Raw genomic sequence first — 25,114 nt, 5'->3', positions numbered from 1 at the left:
GAAGAGCCATAATGTTCCATGAATGATCTCCTAAGGGTGACTGGTGCAGTGAGGTGGCACAGGAGAGAGCTGGTCGGTGCACTCGGTGGTCCAGGAACACTTCTGTAGATACAGGAGGCACATATCCTGGAGATCAGAAGAGAGGAGCAGGGCTTGACCAGGACTTGGCTGGAAGCAATGTTTGTCAGCTGAAATGGTTGTCCTCAGGTCTTCAGTGGGCTACACTTCTTTGTAGGGGTCTTGATTTTAAAGATGGTCTCCCAATTTGGCTGCAGGAGTCCTCATTCTACCAGGATTTGGACTGGAGTCACACCCAGGTCCCCTAATGATTAGAATCTGCACTATTCAAACAGGCATGGGCTGTCCAATCATGGACAACCTCTAGCCAACACATCTTCACAGCAATCTGACACACTGTGGCTTGGATGTGGACTGGGTCCTGACAGAACCAGCCCCTACATCATGTCATACACATAGACCACCTCTTTTCCATGAAAGTAAGATCCTTGCTTGGGACAGAGCCGTCTATGTATGGCAATTGTAGACCCACAATGGCAGGATGAAGGATAAGCCACAAAATGGCCAAAGGACAAGCACAATCTTGGGAGGGGGTATCTCTGTATAATTATGCAATATAATAGTAAATGACATAACTGAACGAGTCCACAGCCAGCCCCATCCCACGAAAGAAGGCCCCGAAGTATCGTCAAACTGAAATTGAGGCCTAGTGATCACAGGATGTGGGAAAATGACAAACCCACATTCTGCCACCCAGTTTCAAGTCATTTTTCTGAGTCCTGTTCCCAGCCCAGGCAGTGGATGAAAAGGCCTTCAAGCTGGATAGACATAACTATCCATTGTCTTATGCTGCAACCCCATGCAATCAGAAATGAATCCGAATAGCCAAGCGCGGGCAGAGCTGTGCCTGTCCCTGAAGGACAATCTCTTTGGAGCCAGGGCAGAGATCTAGAGCTGCCAATAGAGCTCAACCGAGATTTAGAGTAATAGTGCCCCCAGAATAATGGTCATTCTGCTTGAACTGCCAGATACCCACAAGCACTGCATCTAAATCCCATACAAATTGACTGATTGGGGTGAGCCTGGAGAAGCCCAGGTGATGGCCCGGGGAGGGGGCGGCTGCCAAGGGGGAGCACAGAGCAGGATTTCTTGGGATTTGTACTATGAGGTGCATGGGGTGATGCCAACAAATCTAGGTCTATGCCGGGGAGGCATTGCAGGGCAACTGTGTGTCTGGGATAAGAAGTGGTGCCTCTCATTTCAGACGGCCACTTTAATCTCGAGAGTATCCACTAAGCTCATGTCTAATTACCAGGTGCAACTCACATGAGTTGTTCATGGGGAGGGAAAATGCTTACATGGGCTGCCAATCATACAATTCGAACCCAAGGTGGAAAGGCTAAAGACTGCAGGAAGGGGACTGGCATTTAGCAACTTCAACCAATCATCTGATGCCCCATAGGGAGCAGTTGGTATGTATGTAGGTGATAGGCAATGAGGTTGGGGATTGAGTATCATATACTTTTTGCATCATGGGTGACAACATTGCCAGTTACAGTGTGTTGCTTCGTTTTGAACTAACCAGTGCACATTCCATGGTAGTCGGGATTGTATGACCCTACTGACATGCTCTTTTCTTTGGTATGAGAAATAAAACCTTGTTATCCTTGCAAGAGGTGCATCAAGCCTCTTTCCTTAGAGGATTGTTTTTACTGGTTTGGTTGTTGGTGGTCTGCCCTACAAAATTTGGTGACCCCAATGTGAACCCAGCCTCCTGCGCAGAGACAGAGGAATCCTGGCCACACATCCAGAGAGGACATGCCCACCTGCAGTAACCAGTCCCTCATGCACAACCTGGCTGGTTTACAGGAGTCATGTTGCCAGAATTCCTGTCTGTTCTTTGGAGCAGGGTGCTGCTTCCGGATTGTGAAGGCCGTTGTTGGGACCCCGTGACAGAGGAATTTGCAATAGCAAGTAGATGTAAGTAAACCTTTTGTCTGAGAAAACAACGTGGGGAGGGGTAAAGGGAAGAAATGTGACTGTTGAGGAGTGTGGAAGGAAGTGGTGAAATGCAGCGATCAAGGTTTGGATATGGAGTAGATAGACCATGTGGTGTTTTTTTTTAAATATATGTATTATTTATTATTATTATTATTATTATTATTATTATCATTATTATTATTATTATTATTATTATTATATGGATTATGTGGATGATGGAGTAACAGGATACTTTCTGATTGGGGGAAGAAGACTGTATCTTTAAGGAAGAAGGGTAGAGGCTCGTATATTCATTGGGCCTGGGATCTCCCGACGCGATGTAAAGGGTGTGTGGGAACGATATGTAGTATTTTTGGTATATTATATTGATTTTGTTATTGTGTTGGCATGGACTGAAGAGGGGTCCAGGGTTAGTGTGTGGAATTTTGTGGAGTGTTGTGGAGTGGTTGTGTGTAAGAAGGTGGAGGTGTATTGGTGTGGCAGTGGAGTGAGGGAAGATTGAGTGGGTGTATTGGAACGAAAAAGGGTGGCACAAGAGAATGACAGAGGTGCCACTGAATCGAATAAACAGAAAGCTTCTTGTTTCAATACACTTTGACTGGGGCGGCTAAAACGGAGCAGAAAACCCTGTTAGAATATGTGTGCAGCCTTACCACTGTACAAGGAAAAGATTTTGAAGTATCACTAAGAATGGGTGACCGAGACTGGGACGGGACCGTTTAAACCTTGGCCAGAACAGGGAACCAATAATGATGGTTTAGGCCACATATATACATTTCTGGCATCCAAATATAAGGGGAATAAGTTACAAAATGAAAAGAAGTGTTGGAATTCTGGAGAATGGTAGATTTAGAGGATGTCTCCCCGGGCCCAGCAAAGACATTAATGGTAACCCAACAGCAGGTGTCCAGAGCACGCCCACCACCCAATCATTTTAAGGTCCTCATGCCCCGCTCACACAAGAGCCAACAGTGTAATCTCCCTCAGGTCCACCCCAAGCCCTGTTAGGATGTTATCATACCCGGGCAGCCTCAGGGTATGCAAACTTTGTGTATGTCCCTCTACCCACCACAGTACCATTTTTATTTTATTTATTTATTTTTTGCATTTGTTATACGCCCAGAACCTCGGGTATCACGGCGTAGTTACAGACATCTTAAGGATACAGACAAATTAAGACACCTCTTAATCTTCACATAAGGACCGACACATCAGCACAAATACTTATCATTTAGGTTTGTAATTTACGCCCAAATGCAATATTAGTAACAACAGTATGATTTCCTGTACTACTCATAATGTGTCAACAATCGCTATCATATGTACCATGTAACTAAGTTATTGCAAGTAACAGCGCCTCAATGCCCCTGGGCTGCTTGCGCGCTATATAAATTTAAATAAATAAATAAATAAATAAATTTAAATAAATAAATAAGACAGTTACAGTATTCCAAGTATAAGCTTACAGTTACAACATATTCAATATTAATAATGTAGATTACAGGCATGCAGCATTTTCTAATATTGATTGAACAGCCAGGTTTTTAGGAGTTTTTTGAAGAAAGGGAATTATTCTTCATTTTTTATACTATTGGGTAGGGCGTTCTAATGTCTGGGTGCCAAAACTTGGAAACTGCCTCTGCCCGATTTGGCACTTTTGTAACAGGGAATTGCCAGGAGCACGTTTTTGTTCGATGTAAGCGTTCTGATGATTTCTTTTTTGAGAATGTAATTATTAATGTACACTGGTGTTTTCTTGGCGAGACCTTTATGGGTGATGCACAAGGATTTGAAGATGATTCTAGCTTTAATGGGAAGCCAATGGTTCTCTCTCCTAATGTTTAAGATGTGGTCTGATTTTTTTTAGCTCTAGGGCTGCTCGTAGGGCTTTATTTTGCATGAGTTGTAATTTACAAATGTTGGAGTTAGAAGTATCTAGTAGGAGTATGTTACAGTAATCCAACCTAGATAACATCAACGCCTGGCTAAAGTCATGCATTTGGTAGGGGTTAGAAACTGACGGCTTAGAGCAATTAACTTGGCTGTATAGGAGGTGGAAGAAGATAGGGTGTTCACATGCTTTGTCATTGTAAGACTAGCATCTAAGTAGACTCCTAACGTTTTTACTTGTTTGGAGATGGGAATCTGAGCACCATCTATATTAATGGATGTGTAGTCATTGTGGAGGGTGTTGATTTTACTTTTGGAGTCCACGATGAGAATCTCGGTTTTCTCATCGTTGAGGCATAGACTGTTGAGAGCCATTCAGTTTTGTATTATGGCATATATCTTGTTTATGTTCATGGTATCATAATCATAGTTTCCTGTGAGTGGGATGAGGATTTGGGTGTCATCTGCAAAATTAATGCAGTTGACACCCATCGCATCCAAAGCAGCGAATAGGAGTTTTATGTACACATTACTGTGTCCACCCTACTCTACCTCACACGGCACACCGGTGGGACAGTACCCAATTACACCACCGCCTCCCTCCACTACCCCAATCTTCACAACACCATGACTATGCCGTCCACTGCTCACCACACCAACCCTTTCCTCAACAACCCAGCCTTATGGCTCCAACACTTTGCTTCCAGACCTTCACCAAACATACCATGTTCCATCACCCTGAGAAATGCCAGACTTGGCTCCCGACTCACGCACGCCTGCCATCACTCTGTGCATCTTAACAAACAGCCTCTGACCTGCACCGCCTCCACACACTTGAAAAACCCATCATCACCTCAACCCAAACTCCCTAACACTAGCAATATTAAGGGTGCATTAATCAATGTCAGATCACTCACGGCTCACGCTCTAATAGTGGCTGACCTTATTCTTACCCTCAACCTTGACTTTATGGCTATCACCGAAACTTGGCTTCACGCAGCCTCTGGCCCACTACTCTCCCTTGCCATCCCTCCAGGTTACAACATTATCAGACACGATCGTAACTCTAACCAGTCCAAAGGTGGTGGCATTGCCATCATCCATAAAAATGCTCTAAACTTCCACCTCTCCTCTGTGCATCACTTTTCCTCTATGGAAGCACTGACAGCCAAACTAGCCGTCACTCCTAACCACTCTATCACCTTCCTTCTACTTTACCGGCCACCTGGGCCGCTATCCACCTTCGCTGAGGACCTCTCCAACATCATCACTCATAACACCAAAACCAAATCCCAAGCCTCGATATTAGGGGACTTTAACCTGGGCCTCACTGATCCCAATGACACTGCTGCCATGACTATTGATAATATGCTTATGAATGCAGGATTCATACAGCTTATCAACCAACCTACCCACGTTAAGGGCAGAACCCTCGACTGGCTAGCCTCCCACAATTGTCCTATCCATATCATAGCTCTCAACTCACACGCTTTTGGCGGGTGTCACCGCCCTGTAAAGGGCTGACTCACCCGCCAAGCCTCCTGCACGCCCATTGATTCCAATGGGCGCCTCACCCGCCAAAAACAAAATCGGGTGATTTCACCCACCTTTGCAACACAAATGGTTGAGAGCTATGCCATATCATCTCTAGCCAACAGTATGCATGGACCGACCACAACTTAATTACATTTAACATTCAGTCCATACCTGCCAGCCTCTCTCCCACCATTGCACCGGCTACTGCCACCCGCAATAAACGTGACATCACTTGCGACAGACTCCTCCCCCTCCTCCCGGCTCTCAATGACCAGGTTCGCTCATGCTCCGAACCCACGGCTATGGTTGACACCTTTAACCTCGCTATGCAAAAAGCCTTAGATATCATCGCCCCATCCAAATTGAGAAACCCCAAACCTCGAGCCCACCTGAACTCTTGGTTCACACCCCAGCTCAGAACGCTGCGCAAAGAAAAACGAATTGCGGAATCACATTGGAAAAGCAACCAGTCCGCAGCCAACAAATCGTGCCTTCTCCTGGCCACCCTTAACTACAAGGAAGCCATATTCAGGCTAAAAAAGACACTTAACATAATCCAACATCAAAGAATTGTTTAGAATCCTAAAAGAACTTGAAACCCCTGTCACTGCACCAGACACTTGCATCAAAGATAGCACTTGGTGTACCAAAATCCAAGAGGCTCTCCTCGGCAAGATTGCCACCCTCCAAATTAAAATCAATAACAAACAATCAAGCCTACAATCGAACCCCCAACCCAACCCTATCCCCACCCTAAACCACCCCATCCCAGACTCTCTGACTCCTTTTAGCTTCTCTCCACTCTCCATTTCCGAAGTGGAAAAGATCATCACCAGCCTTAAACCGACCAATTGCCAAGGCGACCTCTGCCCGGCACCTATAATCAAGGAAGCAGCTCATGACCTAGCGTCATTCATTACTACGCTCATCAACTCTTCCTTTAGCTCTGGGATCATACCTGACAATCTAAAGGACGCGTGGGTCATCCCCCTATTGAAAAAACCTACCCTGGACGCTAGTATACCCGCAAACTACAGGCCAATCACCACGGTCCCGTTTTTACTCAAAATCCTCGACCGTGCAGCATATCTACAAATTCAAGATTACCTTGAATCTAACAAACTCTTGGGACTTAGGCAATCTGGGTTCCGGCCACGTCACAGCACTGAAACTGCCCTCATAGATTTAAAAACACAGAGTGAAGATCTAAAAGACAAAGGCAAACTTGCTCTCTTACTCCTCTTGGACCTTTCAGCGGCCTTTGATCTCATCAATGATGAAATACTCTGCCACCACCTTAAATCAGCTGCACACTTCTCCGATAAAGCTACAACCTGGATTAGCTCCTTTTTAGACAATTGATCTATGCGCGTGTTCTCTCCACTAGCAGCCATCCTACCTGTACCTGTCTCCTGTCGCGTGCCACAAGGTTGTTGTGTTTCACCCACGTTGTATAACGTGTTCACCAAACCTCCCTTCGATATCTTGGACTATCTGGGTGTCACTTACACCAACTACGCCGACGACACCCAGATACTAATCCCTATCTCAGGTGACTACATGGCTGACTCCCTCACTATCAATGCCATCTACCAGGTCATCCAGGCGTGGATGGCTCAATACAGACTCTGTCTTAATGATGAAAAGACTGAGCTCCTTATTCTTGGTTCCCCACAAAAACTTACCAAACTCGACCCTGCGTTCAAGTCCTTCATCATCAATGGGAATATTATCCCAACCGCCAAGGACACAAAAACCCTAGGGATCTACATTGACTCGACTCTATCCCTGACCAGACAAACTAACTCAGTCTCTTCCGCAGCAGCATATACCTGTAAGCTTATTACAGCCTGTCGCCCTTTCCTCTCCGCAACCAATTGTGTCACCCTGGCTAGAAGTCTTGTATTATCCAAGATTGATTACTGCAATGCACTGTACCTAGGCACCAATTGCTGCAACCTAAACAAGCTGCAAATTGTCCAAAACAATGCGATTAGAGCTGCCCTCAACATTCCCAGGCGCCAACACATATCCGACACCAGACGCAATATTCGCTGGCTCTCAGTCTCACACTGTATCTCCTTGAAAACCCTGGCTCTTACCCACAAATGCCTTCATAACCAAGCTCCCTGCTACCTGGCCAACCGATTTGCCCTCCACAACTCCATTAGACCCCGCAGAATGGCTCATTTAAACTGCCTTGAGGTTTCACGTTTCAATCTCCAAGGATCAGGTGGAATTAGCTTCCCTATCTTGGCAGCTAAACTCTGGAACACGCTTCCTAATGAGCTTAGAGCAGAACCCTCATTCCCGAGATTCAAACACCTTACGAAAACCTGGCTGGCCGCCCAGGACATTTAGCTCTGGGTTCTCTGCTTAATTTGTACATGTATATATAATCTGCTTGTCCTCTCATTGCTATTATTATACCTGTTAATTCTGTATTATACTTGTAAACTTTGTAATTATGGTTCTGTCTGTTTTTCTTATGTTGTAACTAAGTGATGTGCCCGGTTGCCCCTGGGCCTGGTGTGCTATACAAATAAATAAAATACAAATACAAAATACATTGTATAATGTGGGCGAGAGACAAGACCCTTGTGGTACCCCGATGGGGACTGGGACAGGATCTGCAGCCTCTTTCCCTATAGATGCTCTGGATGTACGCTCAGCTAGAAAGGATTTCATCCACTGAGTGGCATTTTTTGAGAAATTAAAATCAATCGCAAGTGTGGTGCAGAGATTGTCATGATCCACTAGATCGAATGCTACAGATAAATCTAACAGCAGTAGTATACAGGGTTTACCAGAATCCCTAATGGAGTCCATCTGAATTTTCAGATCAAGAAGTGCCGTTTCGGTACTATGGTTAGGCCTGAAGCCCTATTGTCTAGCACCCAAGAGCTGATTTTGTTCCAGGTGAGCTTGGATTTGAGTATATGCTATTTTATCTATAATTTTAAGCAGAGAGGGGCGTGGCTTGGGCAGCCATGGAGTAGGACGTGCTTCCCGTGCAGCTCCGGAGGATCCGACAGATGATCCGTGAAAATTACCTTTAAAAACGCGCCACTGGTTCCAGAATTGATCACACATGCACGGGAACATGTGTTCTGCTCACTGTATAAAGACCGAGAGAATCGTAAGCAGGATTCTGGAGGAACTGCTCGGCGAACGGCGTTCGGTCCATTGTCACACAAGATGGCCGACGACAAAGGAACCAAAACTAGAGCACTCGAAGAGGACGAATAGAGGCGGTGGCCACAGGGAAAGAATGACAATGGCGGAATGGAGACAGAGCGAAACCCCTGTGGCGGTGAGCCTTGGGTCGCGAAGTCTTTGGTGCTGACCCGGACGGCAGGAGCCCGAGGGCAGCGGAGGTGTGAAAAGACAGGCCGCACCACGACAGGCACGAAAAGCGCTCGCTCTGCACTAATGGGCAACTAGCAGCGGCGAGAGGTGGCGGACCTCGCGACTGCTTGAAGATCACCACAACAGCCGATAAGAGTGGAAAAGATGGTTGGGGAGACACGCGGACGCTGAATCACGATAGAGAGGCCCAACGAAGGCCGGAAAATGTCAGCGCGAGAGCCCGTGGACAAGAATAAGAACAAACAACCCACAATGGATATTTTTGCTAGAACACAACAGTCTCCTGCGGCCATCGCACCCAAAGGCCCGATGGCACCAGCTGAGGGCACCACAGCGGCTGATAATCATCAGATTTTAGAGCCCATTACGGAGCTGAAAGACTCTTGGGGGGTTGCGATGTTGGACCTGCGCACTTCCCTGGAGGCTAAAATTGAAGCAGTGGGCATTGAAGTCTCCCTGCTGAGACAAGATGTCAGGGGGCTCGCGGAACGTACAAGCAGCATGGAAGGTGCGGTGAAAACTAACACGGACAACAGCCCCGACAATGCAAAGGAGATCCATGTCCTTAAGCAACAGGTGGCCAACTTGGAGTCTCAAGCAGAAGAAGCGGAAGGGAGAGCGGGAGAAACAATATCCGCGTGGTGGGTTTGCCGGAGGGTGAAGAGGGCCAGGACCCGACTGATTACATCGAGAACTTACTCCTACAAGGAATTGGGGCCGGCACACTCTCACAGGGATTTGTAGTGGAGCGCGCACACATAGCCCTTATAAGGAAGCCGAGACCAGGGGCCCCTCCACAAGCGATAATCGCCAAAATATTGAACTACAAAGACCGCAAGAAAATACTGGAGTACTTCCGAAAAGGCGGAACAATCGAAAGGGCCTCGAGCACCATCACGGCGTACCCGGATTATACTATGCTGGTTCAAAGGCAACGGTACAGCTATGTAACCATCAAAAGGAGGCTGTGGGCGGCTGGGATAAAATATATGCTTCTGTACCCTGCTAAACTGAAGGTGGTGCACAAGAGCAAAATGCATTTTTTTGACACTCCGGAAGAAGCAACGACATGGCTGGATCTGCAGGGCTGCCCGGAACAAGACATGGAAGGGACCAAAGATGGATGCGATAAGTGACTGGGATACGGTATGCATACTGTTATGGGGGCGTGTGAACATCCCAGGGGCGCAGGCTAAGAACAAGGGGCGCGGCTGTAGGAGGCTGATATTCGATAAAATGCCACTGATTGTAATGGACTTGATGGACTGGAATATAGTGGCGGGTACATACATTTAAATTGTATAGCAATGTGTAGTTATCCGATGTGCTATAGGAGTGACATGGGGAGAGCACCCTACCCCCCGAATTATAGTTGTAGTTGTAGTAGGTTGGCCACTAGGGCGGCCTCACCCTGCGGAGCTTCGAGTACAGGCGATAGCCAGAAAGAGCTAGATGCGGGGGAGTCTGAGATCCAGGGATGGAGCTGGGCAACAGTTGGGGGGGGGGGTGATGTTGGGGAAGGGACGGGAAGTGGGAGGGAGGGGAGCGGGAAGTTTGGCATGTTTTTGGTTAAAGGGAATTTAGAATGGGATGCAAGCCTATACAGACTGGATTGGAATTAAAAGTCAAACTGCACCTGGAGGAGAGGGAATGGGGCTATAACAGGCCATGGGGGACCTTAAAATACTCACATGGAATGTGCGGGGGCTTAATAGTTACTTAAAAAGGAACAAGGCTATGTTGTATCTTCGTAGGCAGAAAATAGATATTGCATTGCTGCAGGAAATCCACCTTACACGTGAGAGGATGGACATGATTGCGGGAAAGTGGAAGGGGGTGTTGGTTGGCTCATCGTACTCTGCCTACGCAAGAGGAGAACTTATATGGGTGGCGCCACGTGTACCTTTTCAGCGATTGCAAGTGGTGGCTGAGACGGACGGGAGGATGGTTATGCTGAGGGGACTGGTGGAGAACAGGGGGATAAGTATTGTTAACACGTATGCCCCAAACCAGAACACAGCGGCGTATAATTAGGACACTGAGTGCGAACCTGAGTGCATGTGTAGGAAGCGCAGTGATCTGGGGAGGGGACTTTAACTGCGTATTGAACCCGAGGGTGGACAGATCGGATGGGAAATTGGATAGACCGGCCCCTGCAGCCAGACGCTACAGACATTGCTTGATGACTTTGGGTTGGAAGATACATGGAGAGTGTGGCACCCCCAGGAAAGGCAATATTCACATTATTCTGCCCCACAGCAGTTATCAACGAGGCTGGATTATGTCTTCGCATCACCTGAAATGATAGCGGAGATTGCACACATAGAGTATAGGGCCAGGGTCCTCTCGGACCACTCGCCCCTTATTCTTGCGTGGCAATACTGCCTGCCTACGAGCGGAGGCGTTGCGGGACCCCTTCTTTAGAGAGGATCTGAGGGAGGAGATCGTAAACTATTTTGAAACAAATACTGGGAGCGTGGACTCTGCGGGAACACTATGGGAGGCCTTCAAAGTTGTCATGAGGGGGGCGGCCATAGCGAAATCCAAGGGCCTCCAAGGTGGGGTTTCGGCTGAACTGCGGCAGACGGAAGTAAAATTAGAAGAGGCCTTAAAGGCCGGAGACGATACAGCAGAGTAGCTAGAATTGATACTTAGGCTACAGCAAAAATGTGTGGAATATTGGGAGAGATTGTGTAACCTTAATTATAAAAAATACATAGAGAGACAGCATGCGGGAGGTGATAAACCGGGGAGAATTTTGGCGTGGTTATATAAGAGTGAGACCCCCAGAGCCACAATCAGAACTATAGAGAGAGAAGACGGTAGCGTAGAGGACACCCAGGAGGGAGTTAATAAAACGTTTGTTCATTATTATAAAGTATTATACGGAGAAGAGGGGGAAAGTAGCTGTGCAATGATCGATGAAACGCTTGAGGATATGGGGCTGCCCAAGATAAGCGAGGAGGAGAGAGAGGAATCGGACACCCCGATTACCCTGAAAGAATTAGGGGAAGTGGTGAGGCAGCTGCCTACTAGTAAAACCCCAGGGACAGATGGGCTCCCAAGCGAATTTTACAAAGTTTACATAGAAGAGGTCCTCCCCCCCCTGCTAGAGATGATAAATGAAGCGTTCGAGATGGGACGCTTACCGGAGTCACTGAGGGAGGCTGTCATAGTACCTCTCCCTAAACCTAATAAACCTGGGCACAACTTTGGCTCCTTTAGACCCTTGTCAATGCTGAATCAAGTGGCAAGATATTAACTGCTGTCCTAGCGAATAGACTGAAGAGGGTCATTAGCAAATTAATACATCCGGATCAAACGGGATATGTCCCCCATAGAAACATTACCAATAATCATAGGCGACTCCAGAGAATCATTGAGTTTGGCAGAGAAAGTGATGAGGAACTGGCAATCGTGTCCTTGGATGCGATAAGGCCTTCGACTCCGTCAAGTGGCCATGGCTGCTGGCGGCCCTGAAGCACTACGGGTTAGGGCCTGGATATGTAAGGTGGGCGAAAATTTTGTATAGCGAACCGCTGGCTAGAGTTAAGACAGGACCTGTGATATCAGAGAGGTGGCAGCTCAGCAGGGGTACTAGACAGGGATGCCTGTGGTCTCCTATGCTCTACATACTGGCCCTGGAACCTCTGGTGATTTATCTGAGGCAGCAATATGACACCATAGGCATCGAGGTGAAAGGGGAGCGGCATTTGATCTCCCTATATGCAGATGACATGCTGCCATACGTGCGATTCCCAGAAGAAAACCTCCAGTACATTCTGGAAGTGCTCGGGAGATACGCGGTGCTCTCCGGCATAGCGGTGAACCCCCAGAAGTCTAGCTTGTTCCCATTGGGGGAGTACATAGGGATTCCAGCGGAGAGGTTACCGGTACTGCAGGTACCGTGGGCGGTTAGTACTTTTTGGTACCTGGGGATAGACATATATCACACTGTGGAGGAAGAGCATAGGTGTAATACAGAAGTAGCCATCAAGAAAATTGAGAAGAGCATGCAGTTTTGGGCAAAGCTGCCTTTGGCGATGATGGGGCGGGGAGCAATGCTAAAGATGGTGGTCCTGCTGAGGCTCCTACACTACTTCGGGAATATACCGTACCTGATTCCTAAGATGTTCTTCACCAAACTGAATAGCATGTGTAGGGACTTTTTGTGGCATGGCAGAGTGGTGTTATGGAAGCTTCAGAACTTCCATGACAAAGGAGGAATAAAGCTGCCCAACTATGAGGCGTATTATGTGGCAAGCCAGTTGCAGTATGTCGCCAAATGGCTCTCTGATGAAGAGACCTCTGAACTTAGGCTCTTTGGGCGTAATTGTGCACCTTTTTATTTGAAAGAGATGATGTGGGTACCCAGGGCGGAAATGGTGGGGCGCCCTAAAATGATGCTACTGGGGTGGAAGGTGTGGCGCAGGGCATGCCAAATGATGGAGGACCCGTCCCCATGCTCACCGCAGATACCACTGGTTGTATTGACCGGGGCAGACGCTCAGCTGCGAATGATACTCGGGACCCACTGGGAACCGGCTGGGATGGCAACGATGGGTGATATTTGGCAGGAGGGCTCAAGTATTACTTTTGAGGGGCTGCGGGAAGAAACTGGGTTGCACGAAGACCAGTACATCACGTATCACAGAGTGGTATAGAGGATTAAGTGAACATGGCCTGAAACTGTGTTGGAGGAAGAATTAGACGCCACCATAGACGTGATATATGATATAGGTGAGGTGGGCCACGAGATTTCCAGACTGTATGAGATGTTGATGTCTAAAGTGGGGAAGGAGGTCACGCAGTTGAGACTAGACTGGGAAATGGAGGTCGGGGCCCCAATGGAGGATGGGATGTGGGAACGGGTGCAAGGGTATCATAAAAACGTGTCCAGAAACGCGAGGCTGAAACAGATACAGCTGTACATAACACACAGGGCCTTATATGACGCCTTGGAGGATATCAAGGTTTGAAAATGCAGGACGGCAAGCATGCCCCAAGTGTGATGAGGAGAACGCGGGCATGGTGCATATGTTCTGGTCATGCCCGATCATAGAGAGATTCTGGAGGGGAGTGAAAGAGAAACTAGAAGAAAGAGGGGTTAAGATAGTAGTGGATACGGTGTGGGCCTGTCTGCTGGGGGGGTTCCCCAGACCACAGAAGCTCAGGCATGTAAGTAAACTGAAGGACTTGGCTTATGTGCTCGCAAAAAGAAGGATTGCCATGGGATGGAAGTCATGCCATGTGCTGAAGATAGAGGTGTGGTGGAAAGACTTGCAAAAATGGGCAGAAGCCGGAACCATGGCATGGCAAGAAGCATGTAGCACTGTGGGGGAGGAGGAGAATGAGTCCCTGATGGCCTGGAAATCGCTGATAGCCGAACTGTTTGGGTCATTAGCTGGACCGGCAGAGCCTGTAGAGGAGGGGACCGAACCACAGGATGCAGAAACTGAAGATTTAATGCAATAGACTCGCAAGGGGGGTGGGTTAGAGGGAGTAGTGGTTAGGAATTAAGAAAAGTGTAATGAAACTGTTGGATCATGCACTGTTTGTTTGGTTTATATTGTTTGATTGTTTGTCAAATTCAATAAAATATTTAAAAAAAAATGTTTAAGCAGAAATGGGAACATGATTATCGGTCGGTAATTAGTGGGTATAGTACGATCAAGCGTGGGTTTTTTCAACAAAGGGGTCAGCCATGCTTCTTTTATGCCTGCTGGAACTGTATTTGTGTTAAAAGAAGCATTTACAAAGTTTGTAATAATAGGCGTGAGGGTAGGGGCTCAGAGTTTGACAAGATGAGCTGGGAAGTTGTCTCCTTTGCAATTGGATGCTTTAAGTTTAGAGATGGTTTCTAACACTAAGTCTTGAGAGACTGGAGAGAAATGGAACAATAGGTCAGTGTTTTTCTTTCTGATATTGGTAATGGGTTCAGGCATATTTTTATTGTCCAGAATGTTTCTTTTTATCTTGATTTTGTTTTGTAATAGTTCAATTTTGGAGGTTAACGCATTTTGGATGGTCGTGCACCAATCTTTGCTAGAATTGGTCGGAGTGGTAACTGGAGTGGGATTTTGCAATTCTCTAAGAATGGTAAATAGCTCCTTTGAGTTAGAGGAGGCATTGTTGATTTGGGTATTATAGGCATTGGCTTTATATGTTATAATAGCTGCTTTATAGGTTGTGTTGACATTCTTGAAGGCATAGTCTGATTCTGTTGTAGTAGAGTTTTTGTAGATGTGTTCCAAACATCCTGTAGTGTGTCTAAGCGTGACTGGTTCTTCATTAAATCAGAAGCTTGTGCATTTATCCCTGCGTCAAGTTTTTGTTGTAATGGGTGCTTCTGCGTCGATGGTGGTTGTAAGGAATTTATGGTACATATTTGCTAAGTAGCTAGGATTATCATTTGTGGCTGGGTGGTTGGCGAGAGCGTTTCTGAGTAGGGGAGTAAGGTTCTCACTTGTTAAGTTACAGATGTTTCTAGTTTCGATTGTGTCCATTATCTGGATTTTTTAGGGGCACTAAGATCATTGCTGATGGTAAAATTAATACAGTGGTGATATGTCCAAACGAAGGGGGTGAGTGCCTCGATGGATACTTGAGCATTACGTGTCAGTATCCAATTAAGTATTTTACCCTTGATTTGGGTGAGGGGCTATCACTAACTGTGTAAAGTTCATGTCTTGAAGGGCGTTATGGAAGGCCTCAGCTTTTTGGTCCTGTTTGTGATTAAATCCAACATTGAAGTCTCCTAAAATGATACATTTCGTATAGGCTTGATATAGGGTGCTAGTAAAAGTGGTATACCTAAGTCCGGGTGAGAGTTGCTATTTGGTGATCTGTCACCATCCCTCAGTCATCGCCAGCTCACAATCAGAACCTTCGTAACCCCATGGCATCGGCAGCTGGACGGGGCCAAGAGCACAGGTGACAAGATCAGAAACCACAACAAGAATTAGAGGAGGCTTTGAGGAGTGCACAGGAGGTGTTGACATGGCTGAGGGTGGAGAGGAGGGATGGACAGAAGTCACTGAATGGGGTGGATGAATGGAGAGCAGGGGACATGTTGTTTAGGATTGATAGTACTGCCATTAGGTATGAACACATTCATAAATTAGGTAGGGGGAGTGGAAAACAGTGGACAGGAGGTTTGGAGTACCAGATGGTGGGGTCAGAGCATGAGATGGGAGGTGACCCAGGGGAAAAGGAATGGGACACAGTGGATGTGGTTGAACATGGAGAGGCTATGCCTGTGATATCACTACGTGTAGAGAGCTTGTGGGGGCCTAAGTTGAGAAATCAGTATGGGCTCATGGCATTAGCAAAAAGCAAACAGACAGAGAAAAGGATGGTGAAAAAGGGAATTGGGACACAGTTCCCCTTTTACATAAGGGGCCAGGTAGGGCATAGTTCATGCCATGGCTGCACATGATCAAACACAACCAAAGTAAAGCACTGCCATCTCTCACTGTAGGTGCAGGAAAATGGATTCATATGATTGAGAAACAAAAAGCTGGTAGCACTGTGGCTGTAGCTGATCTGAAAAGCTTATTTGTTGTAATATCAGGGGACTAGGCAGATGACATATGGATGAGATCACTGTACCCCGGGGTGCATTTAGGGGACCACATTCCTGATGGGGCACATTATAACAATATCAGGGCACAGGTATGGGCTGCCTTACGGCATGCTTACCCAGACTCCCCAGATCTTCAGTGTGATAATGAAGACCCCGCCCAGTACATTTTACAGACACAGGAGATGTAGAGGGCAGAAACGGATGAATACTGGGATCAATAAATCCCATTCTTTCATTTTGTGGTCAAGAAAGATCTCCGTAAAGAGGTGCAAATGCTCTGCAATAAGATAATATGAACAGAGGCAAAGGGGTGGGCAGAGAAACAGTCCATAATTATACATCATTGCAATCTCCTGAGAGATACGGAGAAGGAAACGGCCCAGCGAGTGCAAACAGAGGAAGAAAAACTGGTGCAGAAAAAGTTAGTGAAGATATCTTTAGAAGGGATGGTAGTAGCAGCTTACAGGATGCCCAGACAAAGTACAGGGTAGTACAGGCAGATGTGAGGACAGCCACTGCACGGGCAGGAGGGTATGGCTGGAATGGTGTGTTTCAGCCGCAGTGTCAGGGGTGGCCCCAAGGAGGACACCCACAGGTCTGAGGTTGGTTTGTAGGGTCACGAGGGGGGAGAGGAGGATTCAAAGTGGTCGGCCCTGGGGGCAGGGGACACAGGGCACTGTTGGACATGGGGGAGAATGGGACATTTCTCATGGGAATGTAGGAGCAGGCCAGCAGCTGCCTACAACCAGATACCCCCATATGCCTCAGCAATGCTGTCCGCATACCCCCAGCACTATACCCCCACACCTACAGCAGCCTTGTACAGTGCACTGCCTGCACTAGCCCTGCCCCATCCACAATTTCCACAGCTGCAACCACAAGTTCCTACTGGCCCGACTCCTTATAGAGCGTATCCTGCCCCACCACAAGCGCTTCAAATACCCAACAGTAATGCATTCCCCAATGGCACCATCACACACTATCAAGGGGCGAGTGTGAGGAAATCCTTTCATCTTCCCAGGGACGAACACCTTTCCAGATTAGGACAGCCCATAGAGAGCCTTAGCATGCCCAGTCCTCTCAGTCACTGTCAACCCAGAAGAGAAACCCTTGGTAGCAATGGAGATAGGAAATAAACCCTTTATTTTCATGGTGGACACACGTGCAACTAATTTGTTTATCAGTGAAGGGCACTTTCCATTGTCAGGTGAGAATATGGACATGCAGGGCTTCTCTGGGGTGGTAAAATCAGTTCCATTTACAGAAGAGCCATCAAGATGGGGGCAAAGTGGTATGGGCCCCTTTGTTATTTCTCCCAATGTCTCCTGCAACCTACTATGACTATCTCATTTACTGAAAGGGGGTGGTATGTTCAACCCCAGGGATGTGCCATGGTAGTAATTCATGCCTTAGGGAGCAAAACTGCAGCCCAGGGAAATTCCAATCCACCCCTATGTGTTTATCTATGGGGCTAATGTGTTGTTAAATGCAATCCATCGAGTGGGTAATTAGTGTTGGAGAATACCTCCCCATTTCCAATTCACACACGCTTAGACTCAAGAACATGTGGTGGGGACCATTTTCACTTTGGACATAGAAAGAGTGGTGGTGTCAAAGAACAGGGTTGTATTAATAGGGACAGATACAGATGGAGGGGAGTGGCACACAGTGTTGTGCATAGAACCGGCCCAACCATTGAAAGAAGTGACTGATGCTGATTTGTTTAAGGAAAGGGATGATGACAGAGAGATAGCTTTAGCATTGTGTGTCACTTGTGGGATCATGTTTGTTAGGCACGTTTGTGTGCAGTACCCTTTGGGAGACTACAGCATCGTTGATCTCCTGGCAATAGGAACAACACCTTTGGTATAAGTCTGTACTACACAGGTTGTTAGTGTGGCTGAGCAGCCAGGCTTATCTCAAGAGGGGTCAATGTGAGCAGTAGGGTAATTGCACAGCGATTCACAGTAACAAGTGTTCAAACAAACTCTTACACTCAAGGTTTCTTGATTAAACAATTTTTAATTCATATAACAGTCAGTTCAATAAGCCTTCTTCAGAAGGGAGCAATATATAAGCAACCCACAAATAGACTTCAAAATACACACTCTTAGTTTCACTAAATCAACAGTACCCATTTGGGATGGCACACAGATGGTTCCTACACCCTGAGGTGACTTAAATAACTAAGCCACTGTGGACATTAATATATCACTGGTACATTTAGAGCAATACTGAGTTGGTGTCAAAGAAAATGGTTTGGGAATAAAACACAAGTTACACACATATTCTGAAGCAGGTAAGTACTTTTAAACCACCAATGCAAAGTAAATTAACCCTTTCATGGAGGAAAGGTAAAACACAAAGTCAGAGGTAAGAAGAGTTTTTCAGGGAGCCAGGACAGCCAATGTCAATGAGCAAAAGTCTAGGTGAACTGAAACACTTCTCGTAGGTAAGTAAATGTCTTGCACAATGTTTTAGAAGTCTTTGTAGAAATAAAGAATCACAGAATGGCCACAAGCTGGGATGCTTGTGAAAGGCAAAGCTGAAAGCAACTCTTCAAAAGCAACCAGGACAAGTCTCAACTGAGAACAAGCAAGGCTACACAACCAGAGGTAAGTCCCCTTAGTGTTACATTACCTTTGGTTAGAAGAAATGGTTCCAGCTGGCTTCTGTTTCTGTCCAGCTCTGCAGATCCTGTTGTTCCTTGGCCTCATTGGTGGGGACAAGAGGGAGGACGTATGGGGACTCTTTCACTGCAATGGGAAGGTCAGGGGCAGCAATAGCCAAACTTCAATTCAGTGGCACTTCATGGTTTCAGCTCCTCAGATCTATAGCAAATAGCAACACTGCGGTTCTTGCATACCACGTCAGACTTTGTTCGCATCTGGGGTCCAGCACTCTGTTGAGGTGGCTCAGGCTTGGTCAGTCCTGCTTCCTGAGAGACCGGAGGATCTTCCTGGAGCTCGGGTCTGACTAAAAGACACTCACTCGATTCTGGTGTTCCTCTCCCTGGCACTTTGGTTCCTGCAGCAGCAATGGAAGTACAGCCAGCTTCCAGAGGATTTCCAGATGAGCTTGTCTTAGGGTTGATTGGTCCCACCAACCCAAGGGGAGAAGTCGTCCTTTGCAGGTATTCTCTAGTCGAGGCGAATTCAGCGCTTCAGCACAGCAGCAGGGTTTTACTGGGCAAACCAACGATCCAAGAATTGCAGCAGGCGCCTCTTCCAAGTTCTTCTTCCGATTCTTTCGTCCAGTGGTCGACTCTGTCTTCCAAGCCAAAAGCCTTGCCTTTTATGCAGGTTTCTTCCATTTATTCCAGCATAGCTGTCATTCACACAGCAGGGTGGCTGTCCTATGATGACAGCCAGCCGTCCAATCTCCTTTGGGTGCATTCCTGTAGCCAAGGGGCTTTATCATGGAGCATTTCCGGCACCTCCCTCATTTCCTGTCCCTGCCAGACATGCTGGAGCCAGAGGCGGAATTCACTTGTGAATCCCGCCAAGGACAAAACAAACAAAGGGACCAAACCTAGAGCAGTATTTCCCTGAATGAAGCAGTACCCAATATAGAAAGACGCAGAAGAGGGAATAAATGACACCATCACTGTACTCCTACACGAAGACATCATTGTACCCTCTAACTCCTCCTGTAATATCGCTAAATACCCCATTAAGAAATCAAAAGGATCTAGTTGGAGAAGATCTAGTTGGAGGATGGTTCAGGACCTATGCCCTTTGAACAACATTGTGCAAGCTGAGTTTCTGGCAGTGCCCAACTCTGTGACAATGCCATGCAATATACCCATGACAGTGACCCATTTTACTGTCATTGACTTGGAAGATGCATTCTTCTCAGTGCCCTTGCACCCTGACTTCCAATGTTTCACAGCGTTTATGCATGGTGGTGGGCATTTCTAGTACACAAGACTTCCCCAGAGGTACTCTGAGTCTCCCAGTATCTTTAACAGGGTGTTACATGCAGATCTAGGGAACATACAGGTGCCAAGCACCATCATTTAATATGTGGACAATCTGTTAGTGTGTAGTGCCAATGATGTGTGTGTAGTGCCAACGAACTGCAGTGCAGGGATGACAGCTATTACAACTGCTTGCTGAAAAGAGGTACAAGATGGACACAACAATGCTGCAGTACTGCCAACAGGAGGTGTTAGACCTCTGTCAACTTATTTATGTTAATGATAGGAAGATAGCACCAAAACATGCAGCAGCTTGCACAGCAAGCCCCAACCAGTGACCGTTAAAGACATGCAGAAATTGCTAGGGTTGTGTAATTATTGCAGGGCATGGATATTCCACTACACAACTTACAAACTACCATTGCTGCAGGCACTCAAAGACACCCAGAAAGCAGAGAGCCCAATTACTCCGACAAAGGAAATTATCACTAGTTTCCAAGAGTTAAAAAACAGCATTGCCACCACATTGTCTAGCAACCCCTGACTGCACATGACACTTCTATCTTTTTCCACATTCAGGCGGGCAGATGATCACGGCAGTGCTAACCCAGAAAATCAGGAAAGAGCCATAAACCCATGGCATATTATAGTGTCATGTTAGAGTTGGTTATGCAAGGCCAATCTCTGTGTGAACAAGCTCTCGCTGTAGCAGGCTTCTGCCATAGAGAAGTCAGCCATTATTACGATGGGGTGCTCAGTGACATTGTATGTGAAACATGCAGTATTTGTCATCTTGGAGTGACCCAAATCGACCCTGACCACACAGAGGGCATCAGCCTATGAGGTTATACTGTCTAGCCCTAAGATTCACTCAAACCATCACTGACACTGATGATGTACACAACTGTGCCACCTATGAATGACCTGATGATGACATCCCAAAGCGCAGGAGTATGCCCCTGATGATGGTGAAGTGTTCTCTGTTGATGGATCACAGGGGCTGCAGTGGTCTGTCTAGTAGATGGAGAATATGAAGTGCTAGTGCAAAAAAGGTTACTCATGCACTACTTGCAGCTTAACTTATCACCTTAATTGAAGCTCTGGAGGCATAGCAGAGCTGCAGAGATACAATATATTCTGGCCTTCGTCACGACCACGGTCCACTCAGGGTTGTCTTGATGAAAAAGGAGGGGATTTAGAAGAGCAGATTGGTCCCCAGAACAGCACACTGCCCTGTTGGACAGATTAATGTATGCCCTGTTGTGGCCCACTCTAGTAGCAGTAGTGAAATGCGCTGCACATATAAATAACACAGACGCAATCTCCCTTGGAATGCTGCAGCAGATGCATTGGCCAAAGTAGCAGCCTATCTCCCGGTATTGGACGTTTCTGAATACCGTAAGATTTCAAGTATGCAAGTACTGCTGCCAGCTCCATACACATCTTTACCAATTACACAGATTATTGACCTGCAAGGCTGGGTGCCACAAGAGGATACATTGTTATGGCTAAAGAGAGAGTGTGAGCAATCTCTACAGATTTAATATGGAGGCAGGGCAATGTAGGTAAGATGGTGATTTCCCGCTTGAGCAGTTGCACTACCCCTCCCATATGTCGAAGTATGGAGAACTGGTATGTGCCTAATTTTCATGAATTGTTAAATGTATTCACATCAAACTGAATAGTATGCCAAACATACAGTACTGGGCAAACACTTCAGACATTACGAGGCACATTGCCTCACCCCGCCGGGCCATTCCGTGAGCTCCATGTTGATTACGATGATATGGGAGACAGGTGCAACACCTTTCGGTATTCAATTGTGGTGGTATGCCCCTTCTCCAGTTGCATTGAGGCTGGTCCATGTGCACACCCAGACACCAAGTCTGCGGCCGAAGCTTTAGTAAGACAAGTACAAAGCATTAAAGTTAGATAATGGCACACATTTCTTTAATTAGCTGTTTAACGAGATAACAGCACTGTTAGGTATTAAGCATAAGCTGTGTTCTATCTACCACCCTCAAGCCAACGGCATTGTTAAATTGAAAGACTGAGTCTTGAAGGCCAGTATATCTAAACTGTGTGTTACCCTCAAGAAGAATTGGGTCCACTGTTTTCCCTTGGTCCTTTTCAGCATGGGAACGCAGCCCAGTAATGATCACCATCTTTGCCCTCATGAAATCGTGCAAGGGTGGAGCATGTTTATGCCATTGTGACCTGTTAGGAGCTCCTCTGAACTCACAGGGCTGCGTTTATCTTGAGTAAGGAGATTAAAATGTACCTCTGTGCCTTGATCAAATCAACCAAACTCTCAATAGATAGCACTGCAGCGATCAGAAGATGACAAGAGCTCTGCACCAGAATTTGTGAGCTCGCCACCCATCCAGCTGGCCTCAGGGGATATGGTCTATGTGCAGAACTTGGTCCGCAGCTGAGGTACACCGCTCCATTTATGGTTGTGTATGCCACTCTTTTGCTGTATAGGGAAAGGCATTGAGGTATTGGGTACTCCTCTTGGATGTCCGGCGGCCTCCCTATATAACACCTCCTGTGTCTGAACCTTTAGCACAGTAACCTAGTGGCCCAGTGTCATGACAGTTTTTCTTTTTTATGCCTGTACAAAGAACATAGCACCTTGATGACTGCACATTGAGTTTTTTAATTGTATATATATCTTCTGTATCTTCATTACCAAGCATACCTAATTGCTGATGCCAGCACTACCATCCAGCTGATTCCGACTAACAAAAATACTCCACCAAGACCTATGACTAAACCTGCCCTAACTTCAACCAACACCAAACCGAACAGAGACAAAGACAGCAAGACACCTGCACTAATCAAGGGTGCATTAATTAACGCCAGATCGATCCCAGCACACACCTTGGACATATCCGACCTGATCACTTCTAATGATCTTGACTTTATTGCTATAACTGAAACCTGATTACACCCGGCAGCGAGCCCATCCATAGCCCTTGCCTTACCAGACGACTACTCAATCATCATGAAGGATATAACCACAGTGAAAGGTGGGGCATTGCTTTCATCTCCAAAGCTAAACTCAACATTACAAAAATTCCTAACGCTCAGTTCGTATCTGCAGAACTACTGTACACTAAAATGACCATCTCTGCCACTGCCTCACTAACACTACACCTAATCTACAGGCCCCCAGAACCCATCTCCTCATTTGATGACGACATAGCAGCCCTACTAACAGCGGATATAAAACCTACCACCAAAGTCATCGTCCTTGGCGATTTCAATCTTGGACTTAATGACAGCTCTGACACCCAAGCATCCGTTTTAGGCAATAACATTGAAACTCAAGGTTTCACCTTGCGCTCCTCTGCCTCAAACCACTCGAAAGGTTGTACGCTTGATTGGGTCGCCAACCAAAATTGCACCACACATATATCCAACAATAATCCCTGATCACAACACAATACTATTTTCAATCAACACCAATACACTAGCTAGCAAACCTACTCTGATGGTACCTGCAACTCAATCGCATAACCTTCGTAACATTACACCTGACAACATGCTTCCTCTGCTTTCACAACTCACCACACTTACTGATGACATATCCGATCCCTCCTCCTTAGTAACTAGATACAACCAATCTATGGAGGCAGCCATAGACTCGGTTGCACGTGGGGAATTTTAAAGCCAAACCTAAAGCACAGCTCAATCATTGGTTCACCATTTGCATCTGAATATATAACAGCCATCCATTAAGCAAAAAGCAATGCATACAACTTGCGTATTGAGAACTCCATCCTCTCAACAGCATTTGATCTTGTAAATCACAACATCCTATGTCGCCACCTAGCGAGTGATGCCCACTTTTCCAACAACGCCATAGCATGGATCAAATAATTCCTCTCAAACCGTTCAATGAGAATTTCTCATCAAGGGCGGCAGCAGACCCTACCCCTGTCACCTGTGGAGTGCCTCAAGGATCATTCGTATCCCCTACCATGTACAACGTTTTCACAAAACCTGTTTTTGATGGGTTAGGCAATATGGGTGTCACATACAAAAACTATGCTGATGACACCCAAATACTAATTCATATCAAAGGGGACTACATCACTGACACGAAAGCCTTAAACACAATCTATCTCACCATCCAAGCCTGGATGGCTCAAAATGAATTATGCCTTAATGATGATAAGACTGAGATCTTAATCCTAGGCAGCCCAGCAAAATTTAAGAGCCTCCCAGCCTCCTACCAATCATTCAACATAGATGATAACCTCATCAAAACTGCCAATGAAGTTAAGACATTAGGATTCTACCTTGACTCCTCACTCACCCTCTCTTGGCAAGTTAATACCATCACCTCAGCTTCATCCTACACAGCCAAACCTATCACTGCATGCAGACCCTATCTCAAAGAAGTGAATTGCATCACCCTGCCAAGAGCACTTATTCTTTCCAGGATAGTCTATTGTAATGCTATCTTTGCCAGTTCCTCTTCCAAAAACATTAAAAAAAACTCCAAATTGTTCAGAACAATGCTATAAGAGCGGCTCTCAACATACCGAAGTCTGAAAACATCTCCAACTTCAGAAGAAACATTCATTGGTTACCAGTCAGGGACTGCATTACATTCAAAGTACTCAGGCTCACATACAAATGCTTATCTAATTTGGCCCCCTGCTACCTCTCTAGCCTGATCGCCAGAACCCAACCAGCCAGACCCACTCATTCAGCTTACCTAGGGCAAGGGTCCACACCAAGGCATAAAAGACAAAGAGCAGGTGGCTCCAGCTTCCCTGTCGTGG

Source organism: Ambystoma mexicanum, chromosome 2q (genome assembly GCF_040938575.1).
Source record: "Ambystoma mexicanum isolate Mex_15411 chromosome 2q, UKY_AmexF1_1, whole genome shotgun sequence".
Taxonomy (NCBI): Eukaryota; Metazoa; Chordata; class Amphibia; order Caudata; family Ambystomatidae; genus Ambystoma; species Ambystoma mexicanum.
This window is presented reverse-complemented; position numbering follows the sequence as displayed.